The sequence below is a fragment of the Rhinoderma darwinii genome, unplaced genomic scaffold, assembly GCF_050947455.1.
Source record: "Rhinoderma darwinii isolate aRhiDar2 unplaced genomic scaffold, aRhiDar2.hap1 Scaffold_640, whole genome shotgun sequence".
Lineage (NCBI taxonomy): Eukaryota > Metazoa > Chordata > Amphibia > Anura > Rhinodermatidae > Rhinoderma > Rhinoderma darwinii.
The window spans coordinates 6,506-22,463 of NW_027464196.1; the positions used below are offsets into that span (position 1 = coordinate 6,506).

At 47.5% G+C, this 15,958-nt stretch overlaps 1 long non-coding RNA gene and 1 pseudogene across 1 annotated transcript; one reads left to right on the forward strand and one right to left on the reverse strand.

The window, feature by feature from the left end:
• The first annotated feature begins 9,661 nt into the window (after window positions 1-9,661).
• On the forward strand, window positions 9,662-10,290 carry LOC142726872 (uncharacterized). Its single transcript, XR_012877108.1, has 3 exons — window positions 9,662-9,793; window positions 9,881-9,986; window positions 10,075-10,290. It is a non-coding gene; the product is annotated as an uncharacterized LOC142726872 (long non-coding RNA).
• Window positions 10,291-12,440: 2,150 nt separating this feature from the next.
• On the reverse strand, window positions 12,441-14,915 carry LOC142726873 (oxysterol-binding protein-related protein 1 pseudogene; annotated as a pseudogene).
• Window positions 14,916-15,958: the final 1,043 nt, after the last annotated feature.

Below are 15,958 nucleotides of genomic sequence, written 5' to 3' on the forward strand. Positions count from 1 at the left end.
CCCATAGACTATACAGGGGGTACGCTCTCTCTATACCTCCCATGGACTATACAGGAGCACGCTCACTCCATACCTCCCATAGACTATACAGGAGCACGCTCACTACATACCTCCCATAGACTATACAGGAGCACGCTCACTCCATACCTCCCATAGACTATATAGCAGCACGCTCACACCATACCTCCCATAGACTATACAGGAGCACGCTCACTACATACCTCCCATAGACTATACAGGAGCACACTCTCTCCATACCTCCCATAGACTATACAGGAGCACGCTCACTCCTTACCTCCCCTAGATTATACAGGAGCACGCTCACTCCATACCTCCCATAGACTATACAGGAGCACGCTCACTCCATAACTCCCATAGACTATACAGGAGCACGCTCACTCCATACCTCCCATAGACTATACAGGAGCATGCTCAATCCATACCTCCCATAGACTATACACGAGCATGCTCACTCCATACCTCCCATAGACTATACAGGAGCACGCTCACTCCTTACCTCCCCTAGATTATACAGGAGCACGCTCACTCCTTACCTCCCATAGACTATACAGGAGCACGCTCACTCCATACCTCCCATAGACTATACAGGAGCACGCTCTCTCCATACCTCCCATAGACTATACAGGAGCACGCTCACTCCATACCTCCCACAGACTATACAGGGGTACGCTCTCTCCATACCTCCCATAGACTATACAGGAGCACGCTCACTCCATACCTCCCATAGACTATACAGGAGCACGCTCTCTCCATACCTCCCATAGACTATACAGGAGCACGCTCACTCCATACCTCCCCTAGATTATACAGGAGCACGCTCACTCCTTACTTCCCATAGACTATACAGGAGCACGCTCACTCCATACCTCCCATAGACTATACAGGAGCACACTCACTCCTTACTTCCCATAGACTATACAGGAGCACACTCACTCCTTTCTTCCCATAGACTATACAGGAGCACACTCACTCCTTACTTCCCATAGACTATACAGGAGCATGCTCACTCCATACCTCCCATAGACTATACAGGAGCACGCTCACTCCATACCTCCCATAGACTATACAGGAGCACGCTCACTCCATACCGCCCATAGACTAAACAGGAGCACGCTCACTCCATACCTCCCATAGACTATACAGGAGCACGCTCACTACATACCTCCCATAGACCATACAGGAGCACGCTCACGCCATACCTCCCATAGACTATACAGAGCACGCTCACACCATACCTCCCATAGACTATACAGGAGCACACTCTCTCCATACCTCCCATAGACTATACAGGAGCACGCTCACTCCATACCTCCCATAGACTATACAGGAGCACGCTCACTCCATACCTCCCATAGACTATACAGGAGCACGCTCACTCCATACCTCCCATAGACTATACAGGAGCAAGCTCACTCCATACCTCCCATAGACTATACAGGAGCAAGCTCTCTCCATACCTCCCATAGACTATACAGGAGCACGCTCTCTCCATACCTCCCATAGACTATACAGGAGCACGCTCACTCCATACCTCCCATAGACTATACAGGAGCGCGCTCACTCCATACTTCCCATAGACTACAGGAGCACGCTCACTCCATACCTCCCATAGACTGTACTGGAACATGCTCAATCCATACCTCCCATAGACCATACAGGAGCACGCTCACTCCATACCTCCCATAGACTATACAGGAGCACGCTCACTCCATACCTCCCATAGACTATACAGGAGCTTGCTCACTCCATACCTCCCATAGACTATACAGGGGGTACGCTCTCTCTATACCTCCCATGGACTATACAGGAGCACGCTCACTGCATACCTCCCATAGACTATACACGAGCACACTCTCTCCATACCTCCCATAGACTATACAGGAGCACGCTCACTCCTTACCTCCCCTAGATTATACAGGAGCACGCTCACTCCATACCTCCCATAGACTATACAGGAGCACGCTCACTCCATAACTCCCATAGACTATACAGGAGCACGCTCACTCCATACCTCCCATAGACTATACAGGAGCATGCTCAATCCATACCTCCCATAGACTATACACGAGCATGCTCACTCCATACCTCCCATAGACTATACAGGAGCACGCTCACTCCTTACCTCCCCTAGATTATACAGGAGCACGCTCACTACATACCTCCCATAGACTATACAGGAGCACGCTCACTCCTTACCTCCCATAGACTATACAGGAGCACGCTCACTCCTTACCTCCCATAGACTATACAGGAGCACGCTCACTCCATACCTCCCATAGACTATACAGGAGCACGCTCTCTCCATACCTCCCATAGACTATACAGGAGCACGCTCACTCCATACCTCCCACAGACTATACAGGGGTACGCTCTCTCCATACCTCCCATAGACTATACAGGAGCACGCTCACTCCATACCTCCCATAGACTGTACAGGAACATGCTCAATCCATACCTCCCATAGACCATACAGGAGCACGCTCACTCCATACCTCCCATAGACTATACAGGAGCACGCTCACTCCATACCTCCCATAGACTATACAGGAGCTTGCTCACTCCATACCTCCCATAGACTATACAGGGGGTACGCTCTCTCTATACCTCCCATGGACTATACAGGAGCACGCTCACTCCATACCTCCCATAGACTATACAGGAGCACGCTCACTACATACCTCCCATAGACTATACAGGAGCACGCTCACTCCATACCTCCCATAGACTATATAGCAGCACGCTCACACCATACCTCCCATAGACTATACAGGAGCACGCTCACTACATACCTCCCATAGACTATACAGGAGCACACTCTCTCCATACCTCCCATAGACTATACAGGAGCACGCTCACTCCTTACCTCCCCTAGATTATACAGGAGCACGCTCACTCCATACCTCCCATAGACTATACAGGAGCACGCTCACTCCATAACTCCCATAGACTATACAGGAGCACGCTCACTCCATACCTCCCATAGACTATACAGGAGCATGCTCAATCCATACCTCCCATAGACTATACACGAGCATGCTCACTCCATACCTCCCATAGACTATACAGGAGCACGCTCACTCCTTACCTCCCCTAGATTATACAGGAGCACGCTCACTACATACCTCCCATAGACTATACAGGAGCACGCTCACTCCTTACCTCCCATAGACTATACAGGAGCACGCTCACTCCTTACCTCCCATAGACTATACAGGAGCACGCTCACTCCATACCTCCCATAGACTATACAGGAGCACGCTCTCTCCATACCTCCCATAGACTATACAGGAGCACGCTCACTCCATACCTCCCACAGACTATACATGGGTACGCTCTCTCCATACCTCCCATAGACTATACAGGAGCACGCTCACTCCATACCTCCCATAGACTATACAGGAGCACGCTCTCTCCATACCTCCCATAGACTATACAGGAGCACGCTCACTCCATACCTCCCCTAGATTATACAGGAGCACGCTCACTCCTTACTTCCCATAGACTATACAGGAGCACGCTCACTCCATACCTCCCATAGACTATACAGGAGCACACTCACTCCTTACTTCCCATAGACTATACAGGAGCACACTCACTCCTTTCTTCCCATAGACTATACAGGAGCACGCTCACTCCTTACTTCCCATAGACTATACAGGAGCATGCTCACTCCATACCTCCCATAGACTATACAGGAGCACGCTCACTCCATACCTCCCATAGACTATACAGGAGCACGCTCACTCCATACCTCCCATAGACTATACAGGAGCACGCTCACTCCATACCTCCCATAGACTATACAGGAGCACGCTCACTCCATACCGCCCATAGACTAAACAGGAGCACGCTCACTCCATACCTCCCATAGACTATACAGGAGCACGCTCACTACATACCTCCCATAGACCATACAGGAGCACGCTCACGCCATACCTCCCATAGACTATACAGAGCACGCTCACACCATACCTCCCATAGACTATACAGGAGCACACTCTCTCCATACCTCCCATAGACTATACAGGAGCACGCTAACTCCATACCTCCCATAGACTATACAAGAGCACGCTCACTCCATACCTCCCATAGACTATACAGGAGCACACTCACTCCATACCTCCCATAGACTATACAGGAGCACGCTCACTCCTTACCTCCCATAGACTATACAGGAGCATGCTCAATCCATACCTCCCATAGACCATACAGGAGCACGCTCACTCCATACCTCCCATAGACTACAGGAGCATGCTCACTCCATACCTCCCATAGACTATACAGGAGCACGCTCTCTCCATACCTCCCATAGACTATACAGGAGCACGCTCTCTCCATACCTCCCATAGACTATATAGGAGCACGCTCACACCATACCTCCCATAGACTATACAGGAGCACGCTCACTCCATACCTCCCATAGACTATACAGGAGCGCGCTCACTCCATACCTCCCATAGACTACAGGAGCACGCTCACTCCATACCTCCCATAGACTGTACAGGAACATGCTCAATCCATACCTCCCATAGACCATACAGGAGCACGCTCACTCCATACCTCCCATAGACTATACAGGAGCACGCTCACTCCATACCTCCCATAGACTATACAGGAGCTTGCTCACTCCATACCTCCCATAGACTATACAGGGGGTACGCTCTCTCTATACCTCCCATGGACTATACAGGAGCACGCTCACTACATACCTCCCATAGACTATACAGGAGCACACTCTCTCCATACCTCCCATAGACTATACAGGAGCACGCTCACTCCTTACCTCCCCTAGATTATACAGGAGCACGCTCACTCCATACCTCCCATAGACTATACAGGAGCACGCTCACTCCATAACTCCCATAGACTATACAGGAGCACGCTCACTCCATACCTCCCATAGACTATACAGGAGCATGCTCAATCCATACCTCCCATAGACTATACACGAGCATGCTCACTCCATACCTCCCATAGACTATACAGGAGCACGCTCACTCCTTACCTCCCCTAGATTATACAGGAGCACGCTCACTACATACCTCCCATAGACTATACAGGAGCACGCTCACTCCTTACCTCCCATAGACTATACAGGAGCACGCTCACTCCTTACCTCCCATAGACTATACAGGAGCACGCTCACTCCATACCTCCCATAGACTATACAGGAGCACGCTCTCTCCATACCTCCCATAGACTATACAGGAGCACGCTCACTCCATACCTCCCACAGACTATACAGGGGTACGCTCTCTCCATACCTCCCATAGACTATACAGGAGCACGCTCACTCCATACCTCCCATAGACTATACAGGAGCACGCTCTCTCCATACCTCCCATAGACTATACAGGAGCACTCTCACTCCATACCTCCCCTAGATTATACAGGAGCACGCTCACTCCTTACTTCCCATAGACTATACAGGAGCACGCTCACTCCATACCTCCCATAGACTATACAGGAGCACACTCACTCCTTACTTCCCATAGACTATACAGGAGCACACTCACTCCTTTCTTCCCATAGACTATACAGGAGCACACTCACTCCTTACTTCCCATAGACTATACAGGAGCACGCTCACTCCATACCTCCCATAGACTATACAGGAGCACGCTCACTACATACCTCCCATAGACCATACAGGAGCACGCTCACTCCATACCTCCCATAGACTATACAGGAGCATGCTCAATCCATACCTCCCATAGACTATACAGGGGTACGCTCTCTCCATACCTTCCATAGACTATACAGGGGTACGCTCTCTCCATACCTCCCATAGACTATACAGGAGCACGCTCACTCCATACCTCCCATAGACTATACAGGAGCACGCTCACTCCATACCTCCCATAGACTGTAAAGGAGCACGCTCACTCCTTACCTCCCCTAGATTATACAGGGGCACACTCACTCCTTACTTCCCATAGACTATAATAGAGAGTGAAGTGCAGCCAGCTATCTGGTTTTTAACTATCGGCTCTAATGTGTACAGTGGGGGATCAGACACCCCCATTTTCATGATTAGTGGTTATACCTGCAGTCAGGCTCCTCTAATCAAGCATTTGTGGTGTATACAATCAATATCCGCGATTAGTGTGTGATATGAAGCTGTATTGTGCCCCATGTTGTGCAGTATTGTGTGCTGTATATTGCGCCATATTATTGTTTAGAGGCCGCAGACAGGGCGACGCTCTGATACATTCTGCTGGTGGGTCCTTTTGGGCCCCTGCCGATACTGAAACTTCCAGTGATGTCCTCATCTAGGAATCAGACACGGTTCAGCACATCAGTAGTCTTCAGCTGATGCAAAACTACAACAACCAGGGCATGTTTTTGATATCTGACCCCATTCTGGTAAATTTGATGATGACACGTCTCATGACCAGTGGCGTAACTACCGCGGTAGCAGCAGTAGCGGCTGCTACGGGGCCCGGGGCTTTAGGGGGCCCGTGCCGCCAGCGCCCACACGCCCACACAAATGCCCGGTGGCGCCGCTAGCAGCCGTTATGGCTGCTACAGCGGTAGCGCCGCTACTGTGGGGCCCGCGCCGCCGAGCCTTACACAGGCCCTCTCATCATGCCTGTAGGTGTTGCTAGCACCGGAGGGGGCCCCAGTGCTAGCGGCAGCCAAATACATGTGTTAGCACTGAATGGCCGGGCATGTTCCGTGCCTGACCATCCAGTGCCTTACAATGACACTGATTGGCTAGCGGCGCGATGACATCATCGCGCCGCTTCCATGCTTGGAAGGTGCTGATTGGCGGGGCAAGTCATTCTGCCCCGCCAATCAGCGTCATTGGAGGACGCTCGTTCAGCTCCTGCAGACATGCTCAGAAGAGAGCATGTCTGCATCGCCAGTGAACAGCGTGGGAACGGGATCATGTGAGTATGGCAATTTATTTATTTTTTTCTTCAAAAATGTGAATGGCATTATCTATAATGGGGGGGGGGGGGTCGTCTTTATGTGGGCTATTATATATAGGGGGGTCTATATGTGGGGCAGTAGCTACAGGGGGGTCTATATGTGCGGGTGTGGGCCACTATATACAGGGTGCTCTATATGTGGGCCATTATATACAGGGGGCTCTATATGTGGGCCATTATATACAGGGGGGGTCTATATGTGGGGCACTAGCTACAGGGGAGGTCTGTATGTGGGGATGTGGGCCACTATCTACAGGGGGGTCTATATGTGGGGCAGTATATGTGAGACACTATACAAGGGTGGGCTATATGTAGAGCACTATCTATAGGGGAGCTATTTTTTAGGGTACTTTCTATAGGGGTGGGCTATGTGTGGGACACTATATACAGGGGTGGGATACCTGTGGGGCACTAGCAACAGGGTGGCTATATGTAGTGCACAGTCTACAGGGGTGGGCTATATGTGGGACACTATATACAGGGGGAGCTATATGTGAGACACTATCTACAGAGGTGGGCTATACGTGGAGCACTAACTATAGGGGAAGCTATATGTAGGGCAGCACGGTGGCTCAGTGGTTAGCGCTATTGCCTTGCAGCTCTGGAGTCCATATGTGGGCACTATCTACAGGGGGCACGGTGTGTGTGTGTGTGTGTGTGTGTGTGTGTGTGACAGTTATATTTAGATGTGTTGAGAATTGTAACTTTGTTTATAGGTGCAGAAATGTTTTAAAAGTGAGAAGCTGAAGACATCTAAACGGAAAACTGCAGAAATGGGTCATGGCCGGGAGAAATCCATCATAGATGTCTGAACCGGAGGGAGAAGAAAAGAACTAGAATCTGAGAGGTCACCGGTGAGTCACTTAATGTAAATGTTTATTCTGCCTCTAATCAGTATTGTAGTCACTGTATGATCTGCAGCGAGATGATGGTGGTATGATTTTTTTTTGTGAAACCGCATCTCCCAGCATATCCTTACCATTGTTCCGGCCATTGCTGGGAGCTGTAGTTTTACACCGTACAAACCTATACGCAGTGGCGTAACTACCGCTATAGCAGCCGTAGCGACTTCTACGGGGCCTGCAGCATGAGGGGGCCCGTGGCACCCGCCGGCACGGCCCCCTCCCATGGCCGCAGGCTCCGCTAGCAGCCGCTATGGCTGCTACAGCGCGACGCCACTGAAGGGGTTGTTCCTACAAAAGACATGCATCCCCTATCCACAGGATAGGGGATACATGTGGGATCGCTGGGACGCCCAGCGATGAGGAGAACGGGGGACCGAAAGTCCCCCCTAAGTTCTCCATGACAAACCTCGGACTTCCGGGGTCTGTGTCGGCAGCTCCGTAGAAATGAATGGAGCGCCGGTCGCGCTTGTGCGCATGCGTGACCAGCGCTCCTTTCATTTTTATTGAACTGCGCAGACGCCAGAAGTCCGAGGTTAGTCATGGAGAACTTCGGGGGACTTTCGGTCCTCCGTTCTCCTTATCAATGCCAGCGATCGCACATGTATCCCTTATCCTGTGGATAGGGGATGCATGTCTTTTGTAGGACAAACTATAGGCCGTTTTTTTTTTTGGGGGGGGGGGCTTATATGGTGTTATCGACAGAGGGGGCTGTATGGTGTTATCTACAGGGGGTCTGTATGGCGTTATCTACAGGGGGCTGTGTATGGTGCTATCTATAGGGGGGCGCTGTGTGGTGGAATCTATAGGGAGGCACTATCTACAAGGGGGGGGGGGGGGTTGTGTGATACCCAGCAGAGGGGGGGGGCCCCAGTCAAAAGTTTGCTATGGGGCCCAGTCTTTCCTAGTTACGCCCCTGCTCATGACATAGCTGCGACCATGTGACACCTCTCCGCTTGGCACCCATAACCCATGGTGGAGGGTGTTTCCCATGTGGCGATTACATTAGCTGTGAAAACATTGAGCGATTCTTCTCTGGGGTCATATATTACACCATTGGCCTTGGCATGAACGCAATTTTGGGTGAGAGTCCATGAACCCGTATGTAAATGCCTGTGTTGCATGTTTTATGGGAGTGATTCTACATATTAGAAAGTCTGTGGAATTGACCACATTGATTTGGGAATTCTTTGAGGTGATAGAAACCTCCCCAGAGGGTGTAGTGTGACCCTACTGTCTGTATTCTTGTACCATATTACATTTTATATGGCCGCTCGGGTGTAACGGTTCACTGGGATACGCTTCTTGTGATGTCATCCAGAATGTGGGCAGATTCTATTTCTCTGCACTGTGAAGAACCTGAGCGTGATGTCATGAGGGGCGTGGCCTGTAATCTGGACGTGTTCCGTTTCCACATAATGGCCAACCAGTTATGACATCAGAAAGTTTATAAATTGGGGTCACACATTGACCACGGTGTCAGTTTCTCTTGCTGGCTCTCATCATGGAGGTGTCGCGTAAGAAGAGGATGTTGGTGAAGACGTTTCCCAAGATGAGTACTGTAGAGAAAATGGAGGTTGGCGGACGCCGGCTTCCGGATGATGTGGAGATGGTGGACGTGGAGGACAAAGACGAAAAAATGGAGGTTGGCGGACGCCAGTTTCCTGATGATGTGGAGATGGAGGACCTTTCGGGGGCTACGGTTATCATCAGGGCCTCAAACCCCCGGAAGAGAAAGCGGCCATCTTAATTCCATCTGTCGCTTGGGCCCCATTTACCATCAGGGCCCCAAACCCCCGGGAGAGAAAGCGGCCATCTTAATTCCATCTGTCGCTTGGGGCCCATTTACTATCAGGGTCCCGAAACTCCCGGGATAGAATGCGGCCATCTTAATTCCATCCTTTACTTAGGGCCCATTCACCATCTTTAGGTGAGGTAAGTGCCGTCCACTGATGATCTTCTCCCCTCACATCTCTTCTACAGCCGCCTGGGCACTCAATTTCTGATATTTTTATTTCGCAGTTGTCACCCCAACATCGTGGCCTTTACCACCTAAACCATCTGAAATTCCCATGAAGACTCCTCCAGTGCTGAGAAGCAGTGACGAGCAGAACAGAAGCGAGATCCGGTAAGTCTGACGTTCTCTGCTCCGTCTTCATCTTCTGGTGGTGAAGGTTTTGTGAATGTTTTTTGGTTATTGGATTTTTCTTTTCTAGGTTTCGACTATGAAAAATGTGAGAAACATGAAAAACGTCCCGGTCTCTTCTGATCCAGGACTGAGCTGTGTAAAGGTGGACTGACGGCCATATCCACGTGTGAAGAAGGACCCTCCCCCTCTTCATCTCACCAATCACCGCTTGTTAAGGGGCCGGAGCCACAGAAGACATCGCAGCAACTCTACCACATTCTACAATAAATATATTTGTTTTACACATTTTTGTGCTTTTATTTTTATATTGGAGAATTTATCCAGGGAACCTTTCTTCTACGGGGAACATAAGGGTGTAGAAAAGTCATAGGTGTAATAATCTGCAGAATATATCACTATGTATCTGTCAGGAGGTAGAGAGGACAGAGCAATGTTCTGCAGATCTAGAGAGGTCAGTGGTGTAATGATCTGCAGAATATATCACTATGTATCTGTCACGAGGTAGAGAGGACAGAGCAATGTTCTGCAGATCTAGAGAGGTCAGTGGTGTAATAATCTGCAGAATATATCACTATGTATCTGTCAGGAGGTAGAGAGCACAGAGCAATGTGCAGATCTCTATAGAGGTCCGTGGTGTAATAATCTGCAGAATATATCACTATGTATCTGTCACGAGGTAGAGAGGACAGAGCAATGTTCTGCAGATCTAGAGAGGTCAGTGGTGTAATAATCTGCAGAATATATCACTATGTATCTGTCAGGAGGTAGAGAGGACAGAGCAATGTTCTGCAGATCTCTAGAGAGGTCAGTGGTGTAATAATCTGCAGAATATATCACTATGTATCTGTCACGAGGTAGAGAGGACAGAGCAATGTTCTGCAGATCTCTATAGAGGTCCGTGGTGTAATGATCTGCAGAATATATCACTATGTATCTGTCAGGAGGTAGAGAGGACAGAGCAAAATTTAGAGAAAATTTATAAAAAATAGCATTTTTCAGAATTTAAATGCATCTGCTTGTGAAACAGACGGTTATTTTTTTTCTGTAACACGGAAGGTTTTACCAGAGAATCACTGCTAAATATGTATTGTCCAGATTCTGCAGTTTTTAGAAATGTCCCACACGTGGCTCTAGTGTTCTCGTGGACTAAAACACAAGCCCCAGAAGCAAAGAAGCACCTAGTACATTTTGAGGCCTCTTTTTTATTAGAATATATTTTAGGCAGCATGCCAGGTATGAAGAGGTGTTGAGGTGCCAAAGCAGTAGAAATTTCACAAAGTGACCCCATTTCCGAAACTACACCCTTTAAGGAATTAATTTATGGTTGTTATTACCATTTTGACCCCACAGTTTTTACACAGCACGTATTTGAATTGGGCTGTGAAATAAAAAAAATGACATTTATTCCAATAAGATGTCATTTTTGATAAAAATGTCTTATTTTCACAGGGAACAAAATACCCCATTTTGTTGCCCAATTTGTCCTGAGTGCAGCAATACCCCATTTGTGGTGATAAACTGCCGTTTGGGCCCATGGGTGGCCTCAGAAGGGAAGGAGCGCTGTGTGTTCTTTGGAGTGCAGATTTTGCTGGATTGGTTTTCGGGTGCCATGTCGTATTTGCAGAGCCCCAGAGGTATCAAAGCAATGGAAACCCACCAGAAATGACCCCATTTTGGAAACTGGACCCCTCAAGGAATTCATTTATGGTTGTTATTACCATTTTTACCGCACTGTTTTTTCACAGCACCTATTTGAATTGGGCTGTGAAATTTAAAAAATTAAATTTTTTCCAATAAGATGTCATTTTTGATAAAAATGTCTTATTTTCACAGGGAACAAAATACCCCATTTTGTTGCCCAATTTGTCCTGAGTGCAGCAATACCCCATTTGTGGTGATAAACTGCCGTTTGGGCCCATGGGTGGCCTCAGAAGGGAAGGAGCGCTGTGTGTTCTTTGGAGTGCAGATTTTGCTGGATTGGTTTTCGGGTGCCATGTCGTATTTGCAGAGCCCCAGAGGTATCAAAGCAATGGAAACCCACCAGAAATGACCCCATTTTGGAAACTGGACCCCTCAAGGAATTCATTTATGGTTGTTATTACCATTTTTACCGCACTGTTTTTTCACAGCACCTATTTGAATTGGGCTGTGAAATTTAAAAAATTAAATTTTTTCCAATAAGATGTCATTTTTGATAAAAATGTCTTATTTTCACAGGGAACAAAATACCCCATTTTTTTTTTTTTTTTTTTTTTTCAAAGTTATCAAAATAATGTTTATTTTGCAATATATATATTTTAGTTTCACATAAGATTCTATAATATATATATATATATATATATATATATATATATATATATATATATATATATATATATAATCTTCCATCACCAGTTCATCGCTAAACTTCCCACTGGTGTTTATGGTACCTCAGAAGGTCGCATCATATATTGCTTGGTTTGCTTTACAAAAAAGCAAGCCAGTAAGATTGCTTGAACTAAGTGCTACAGGGTTGAAAAGGTGCAAGTTGCATGAAAAGTCAGAACACACGAATCTACATTTCATACGGCTGAAAAGACTCCTCTCATGGTAGTGCGCCATGATCAATAGATATCTGGTAGGTTTGTGTAATTTCTGTCCCAGTACTGTCCACAGTAAAGCCAGTCCTGTCCATTGTTGTGTGGATTAGGGCCTTGATAAAACCACCTTGTTTTCCAGTCTTCATCTGACTTCGAGCGATTCTTTCGATCAGCTCTTTGTTTTTCTTCTAGTCTCTTCTTTTCCTCGCTTGCCGTGTCAATATCTCCATTTTCCATTGCCCTGATATCAGGACGCAGTCTGCAATCCGTCTTAGGCATTATCTTTTCCATTCCTTTATCCAATTCATTTAAGGCCAGAGCAAAGTTGGTGAAGTTATACATCTGTGCAGAATTGGATGGTCGAGGGGCTATTCGCCACAGCAGCGTACTCCCTGGAATAAGTTGTACACTCTCGGCATCTGGTAATGGCATATCATCAGGCTCCTCAGTACTTCCAGACGGTTTGGAACTTTTCTTATCGTCTCCATTTTTCTTGTCATTCTTTTTAAAGGATTCAAACGAAGCAGGATCGGTACTGTACAGACACTCCGTCCACTTTCCATATAGAGATGAAAGCTTCTTTTTGCTCTTGTCTTGAATGTATCCTTCCACTTTGTGTAATTCCTTTCCAAACAGACCACAAGGCTTGAAGTTTAAAATGCATTTATCACCAGTCTTGTGATTAGTGATTTCCATATTGCCATACTGCTCAATCCATAGCTTGCCAACAATTATATTATGTACACAACAAGTAGGATTTGTCCACGTATACGCCTCATTGTGCTTAGGAAGTTCCAGTGTAATTATTCCTTTAGGTTCTGCTTCAACACTCTTCCCCCAGAATTTTAGTTTTGGATATATTGATCCGTGAAATACAAAGTCTTTAGAAATGCCTTCTGCGTGGAAAGCGCTAACCGGTGGGTGGTGGCTGACCTGTTCAGAAATGAGTCTAAATCCAAGATCATCACGAACTAATTCATATGTTTCTCCAAGAAGAGGGTTGAATGGTTTTCCCGTACGTTCCCACTGTGATGCAACTGCTGAGACAGCGAAGGCAGCAACACACTGCATTCGTTCCATGGGGTCTGAACATTGATTTGCTTTATTAATGAGGTAGGTGTGCTCCATATACTCGGACAGGCGTTGTAGAAAGCTCAGCGGTTCATTGAATATGACAGGCATTGTGATCTTGGATAATTCCATTCCAATGCACTTTCTTAAAATACTCCAAATACTGAAATCATTTCTGGAAAACATTGGGGACGGCAATGTCGTTCTGTGCTTTTTGATGCCATTAGATGTGTCCTCTACTCCTCCGAGCTTCTTGTCATCTGACATGTTGGCTTGATTCTCGAAGTTAAATTCCAAACTTTCTTCTGCTGAAGTATTTCCAACGGTCTCAAATCCGCTCAAGGAATGATCAGACTCTGAATCTGAGAAAGCATCATAGAATTCATCCTCGCTGAGAATACTGTGGTGCGGAGGTGTTCCTTTAACCAGAGACTGCTCTAGTTCGTGGTGTTCAGTAGCCAATGTCTGTAATGCCTCTGATAAGATCTTACTTTTCTCTTGCTCGTGTTCTAGTTTCAGATTTCTCGCCTGATCATGCCTGGTGAAGAGAAGGAGACAGTCCGTTAAAGCGCCGCAAGTTTCTTGGGATGCATCAGATACTTTTTTTATTTGTTGCTGGATAACTGGAACAATATCTTCGGAGTCCTCCAAAGTCATTATAGCACTTAGAAATGTGGAGATCTCTTTATCCAGTCTCTGATGACTGAGCTGGGCATTCTCAAGTGAATCCTTTAAGTCTCCAACAAGTACCAAGTCTTCATCTTCATCATCACTTTGCTGATCTTGAGAACAGTAGTGAGTGCTGTAAGCTGAATGCTCCTCAATGGCTGCCAGCCAGTCCTCCCTCGTATGCTTAAGGTTTTTGGGAAGAACTTTGAAATTGTGGATGCTGTCATCAAAGCATTTTACAGAGAAAGACACACTGTCTGATGACTTTACCGTAAAGATGGCTTGTGTTAGGTGTTTGCAGCCTTGCCGATATACATTGTTCAGTGCATCTGACTGTTTCTCATACCAAGACATAACACCATGCTCGAGTACCACCCAAAAGAGTTTCCACCCAAAGAAACGCGAGCTCTTGCATAGTGGACCTTCAAATCTCTGGAGATTTTTCACAATATACTTCACAGTCTTGCCTTGTAGTACTTGCTTTATTTCTATACGCTGGGCTAGGTCTATAGGCTTCTGGTTGTTTTTATTCTTGATATTTACATCTGCTCCACTTTTAAGAAGTCTGGAGGCGCACTGCTTCATCCCCCTACATCACCAGCTCCTTACGTCCTGTAAAGGCAGCTCGGTGTAATGGAGTGTCCCCCATGTCATTCTGAACATTGATGTCAGCTCCTCCCTTTAATAAATCTTCTACCACTTCCCGGTGTCCAAAATAACATGCAAGATGAAGAGGTGTCCATCCCAAATTAGACTTGCTTTTACCTTTGCAATCTAGATTAATTGTCATTTGTCCTTTTTTGCAGCCTTCTAGAAGCGTTCGGACTTCATCCAGGTTTCCATTTCGGGCATCATGAAGAAGTTGCTCTTCAGCTTCACCGTTCATGTCAGATATAACGCTCATCATGTACTAGTTCTATATTCTCCCCCAGCACGGAGACTGCAGGCTAATCCAAAATACCCAATTTTGTTGCCCAATTTGTCCTGAGTGCAGCAATACCCCATTTGTGGCGATAAACTGCCGTTTGAGCCCATGGGAGACCTCAGAAGGGAAGGAGCGCTGTGTGTTCTGTCACGGGCACAGGGTATGTAGACCCACTAGGCCGCTCCGCCGTAGTGGGGAGGCAGCGGACCAGGTCACAGTCTAAGCGAAAGTCAATGGCAGACAGTAATGCTTGGGTACCTGCAATAGTCCAGACGGTGGCTGTGGCTTCAGCACGGATGGAGGCTGGTGCGGCAAGTGGCGCCAGACATGGCGGGCAATATCCGATGTAGCAGAAGACACTGGACGTGGCAGAAGACACTGGACGTGGCAAACGACAGCAGGTGCAGTAGACACGACTCCAACGCTGGTAGGCACAGGAACTAGAACAATACTTAATACAGGAACGGGTAACAGGGCACGGGTAACAACTGGAACGGGGAAACACTAAGGGACCATTTGCGAGACAGACTGTGATAGACTAACAACGCTCAGGCAAGGATCAGAAGGCCTGGGGCCTTCTTATAAACCAGGAAGTCATGGCAGTTGATGATGATGACGATCCTTTTGTGCGCGCGCTGGCCCTTTAAGGCTGTGCGCGAGCGCGCGCACCCTACGGGACACAGCAGGACGGAGCGGTAGTGAGCGCT